Source organism: Cupressus sempervirens, chromosome 3 (genome assembly GCF_028749045.1).
Source record: "Cupressus sempervirens isolate cs-2001-9-10 chromosome 3, ASM2874904v1, whole genome shotgun sequence".
NCBI classification, from domain to species: domain Eukaryota; kingdom Viridiplantae; phylum Streptophyta; class Pinopsida; order Cupressales; family Cupressaceae; genus Cupressus; species Cupressus sempervirens.
This window is the reverse complement of record NC_143120.1, coordinates 271,922,306-271,926,599: the sequence shown is the minus strand read 5'-3', so window position 1 is coordinate 271,926,599 and position 4,294 is coordinate 271,922,306. Positions and strand designations below refer to the sequence as shown.

General features: G+C 32.1%; 1 pseudogene; it reads left to right on the top strand.

Moving 5' to 3' along the window:
* Positions 1 to 616: 616 nt before the first annotated feature.
* On the top strand, positions 617 to 2,570 carry LOC149565972 (peptidyl-prolyl cis-trans isomerase FKBP42-like; annotated as a pseudogene).
* Positions 2,571 to 4,294: the final 1,724 nt, after the last annotated feature.

The following is a 4,294-nucleotide window of genomic DNA, read 5'->3' as shown; positions in this document are numbered from 1 at the left end:
TGGACATTCTTAGAACTAGTGGTTTCATTTTTGTTAATTTCAAGGATAAACTTAATGCTTACATTCATCATCTGGCTATCAAGAGTGGGTCTTAAAAGTAGTTTTCCTTTCTACAGAAAATATTATTTTATATGATAGTTCAAATAAAGGTGGTATGGAAACAATAGAGTAATTATTTTATTTGATAGTTCAAATGAAGATTGTACAGGCATGGCAGAGTAACCAGGTAAAAGCTGGGTGGGGGAACTCATAACCTTGTGCAGGGAGATTTAACTAGTTTATTCTAAATAGAACTAGTTTTTTTGGGTTGAGATCTTGGAATGGATGTAGATGGACTATTGGAAATTCTCTATAATGAGTGTTTGAAATTTCCAATTTTGTTAATTCTTCTTATTATTTCAAAAGATGGTTTGATTTTCACTTTAAAAACACTCTTTTAAAGAGCCTAGTGTTTAGGTTGCTACTGGTTCTGATGGTAAGGGAGTAGGGGAGGAAATTGGGTGTTGTGTGAAATCTGTGTTCACTAGGAAAATCTTAGGGTTGTCAGCTTATTGCAGATATGTCTAGGTCCCTATTTCCACAATATAAACACATCTGTTTGCATGCTAGCTTGAGAATGGCGAATTTTGGTATAATGCCATTTTTTGTCCATTTGCAAGGTCAGTTATTAAGTAGTTTAGACCCTGCTCATTTTGGTACATAATTTTTTATTTGGTCTATAGTTATTCATCAGAGGCATATAGGTGTGCATATTTATCTGGCTCTTGTAGTTCATATAGTTTTTTAATAGCTTTAATGGGTTGGGGTCCCATTATAATCCTCAAATTATCAATACAAATTACAAGTGTGACATTTTTTTAAAAAAGAATAGTGTATTCTATCTCTATTTGAAATCTTGTACTCTTTAAAATGAAAAACAACTCTAGGAATAATTTATTGTCAAAAATTGTGGTTGGCATTGTTTGGGTAATTCTTATTGATTTGCTATATTAAAACAAATGTATTCTATTACGAGTTTGATGAACTCTTATATGGTCTGGAACGTAATCATTTTCTTATTCATAATGTATCTATATATGAACATGGTTTAAGTTTGACATAACTTTTACTATTCCTGCAGAGAAAAAGGTCTTAAGTGGCTTAACAATTGGTGTAGCAAGCATGCAAGCTGGTGAATGTGCATTGCTTCATGTGGGATGGCAAATGGGATATGGGGAAGAAGGCATCTTTTATTTTCCAAATGTTCCTTTGAAGGTTGATCTCATATATGAGGTTGAGCTTATTAGTTTTTAGGAAGCAAAGGAGGTAATTCTAATTCTTCTCTTCTCACACTAGTTGGTCAAGCTATATATGTAGGCACTAAATGTGTAAGAGTAATAGAGGCTCAAATATTAAATGCTACACATTGTGGGATCCAATTTCCTTTGGAATGGCTAGTATTAGGGATAGAAAGGGTGAAGGATGTGGTTATATGTCAATGCTAATTTTATTTTGTATCATTCTTAAATCTTAATGTCTTTTGATAAGATGACAAGTAGACTCTATCTAGTGTTAATTTTGAGTGCTTGCTGAACAATAGACCTAGGTCAAATTCCTACTAGTCCTCCCCTTCAACAAATGCAAATCAAACTGGATACTTATTCCAGCAATCTTGGCAGCCTATAGTTGCAAAATCAATTGTCTTATCATGTAGTTACATTGCAATTCGTAAATTATATTGTTCTTTTCATTTATTATAAATTTTTCAGGGTAAGGCACGTAGTGACATGATAGTAGAGGAAAAGATTGAAGTAGCTGATATGAGATGTATAGAGGGTAATGTATTTTTTAAAGAGGGAAAACTAGCAAAGGTGATGCAACAATATGAAATGGTGACATATCTATTCCTTTGCTGATTCTTCTATTTACTATATTCCAAATTACCTAGGTTCAAGTAGTTTGCATACCTAGCAGACTTTTCGAAGATGTGGTTTTGTACAGGCCTTGGCATACATGGGAGATGATTTTATGTTCCAGTTATTTGGAAAATATAAGGACATGACAAATTCTATTAAGAATACATGCCATCTCAACATGGCTGCACATTTGTTGAAATTGAATTGTTATGAAGATGTCATTGGCTAGTGTAACATGGTATGCATTGTGCAATGGTGTATCGAGTCATTTTTTTATATAAAACTTGTGATACTTTTGTACCCAATCTAATTTGAGGTCAAGGATTCCATTAATTGCAAGTGTGGGTCTCCTTTTACCTCTATATGTAGAAGAGATTAGGAAATGGGTCACAACTCTCTAATGTTCAATTTCCTTATTTGCAAGTGTTAGTTGAAGATGAGAATAATGTGAAGGCTTTATTTAGACATGGGAAGGCAAAATCTACTCTTGGGTAGACAGATGATGTAAGAGAGGATTTCCAAAAGGTTAAGAAACTCTCTCCTAAAGATAAGTTAGTGGTACAAGAGCTACATTTCCTTGCACAACATGACAAAGAGATGTATATGAAATAGAAGGAGCTCTATAAGGGCTTGTTTGGCCCAAGGCCAGAGACAAAGCCTAAGAGATCAAACTAGTATGCCAAATGGAAATGGTTATATATATGAATGAATTAGAATGCCGCATATGTGTAATTCAAACTACTCTTGGTATTTTAGATATTGAATATGTATTCCATTTTTGTGGTGTTGAGTTTTTAGAGCTTATATCTTTTTTTGCTACAAGAATGACATCATTATCATCAGGTCCCTACTCAATTTCTATCACTTGGTGTTGATTATATGTAATTACCTTGATGATTTTAGCATACTGTAAGCATTGTTCTTCCTATTACAAACTGATTTATATTGTCTTAATGTTGGTATGTTTAAACTTTGTACCACTAAAGGCAAAATTTCATAGAATAGTGAAAAAGAGATCTTTCTTATAACTATTGTTATAACTATTTTAATTAAATTTTGTTATCTCTTTTCTATATAAATGTTATGCCCTGTTCAATTTTAGTAAACTTCAAAAGTAGTTGTTCCAGTGCTGAAATTCTTGTGGGATAAAATGCATAATTTTCATATAGTGGTGTTCAATTTAGGATACTTTTCTTCTTCAACTTGTGTACTATACTATACTATACTTTGAAAATTGACTATCATGAATATGCAATTCCTTTATTACTTTGATTATAAAATATATCATTATTCACAATTGATTTTTTTTTTGTGGACTTTGGCAGTATCAAGAGTGCATAATGAGGCATGTTACACTTCAATAGTTCTACTTTTGCTTACATTCTTGGATGCTTTCATTTCAAAGAATACATGTCCATGTTATATGTTTATGTTCTTCTTTGTTCCATGCTATATCAAGCAATTATTTCTTATCCAAGCCATTTAATTTGCATCCTTTTAAATCTCTGTAAAGATAAAGTTGGAGTAGGCAAATTTTTCTTCTCAAAGGTGTCCTCTGATTGTAAAGCATCCATTCCATTATCTGTGAATGGATGCTTTACAATCAGAGGACATTAATGGTTTATGATCAGAGGACACCTTTGAGAAGAAAAATTCTCCTACTCCAAATTTGTCTTTGTAGAGATTTAAAAGGATGCAAATTAAATGACTTGGATAAGAAACAATTTCTTGATACACCATAAAAAAAAAAATTGACCAAACATTGGTGGAAACTTCAACCAATTCTTGATAGTTTTCTACCAAGAATTGGTCAAAAATTCCACCAATTATAACAAAAATTTGACCAAGCATTGGTGAAAATTTTGGCCAATTCTTGATAGTTTTCTACCAAGACTTGGTCAAAATTTCCACCAACCATACAAAATTTTTGACCAAACATTGGTGGAAATTTCAAGCAATTCTTGATATTTTTCTACCAAGACTTGGTTGAAATTTCCACCAATTATAAAAAGAATTTGACCAAACATGGGTGGGAATTTCAACCACTTCTTGATAGTTTTCTACCAACAAATTGGTCAAAATTTCCACCAATTCTAAAAAAAAATTGACCAAACATTGGTGGAAATTTTGACCAACAATGAAAAATCAAAGCTAGCAAAAATTAAAAATTTTCAACGAATGTATTGGTCAAAATTTTGACCAACGTGCAGGTTGGTCAAAATTTTGACGAGAAAAATTACCACAAACTGCTTGGTCAAAATTTTGACCAACTTGCATCATAATTTTGACCAAAATTTGTCAAACATTGAGTCCAAATTTACTAGTAAAAGCTATTAATTTTTTGGTTTGGTATCAGGATGGGTGGTAAAAAATTTGTAATAGATTTTGAAATGCTTTGA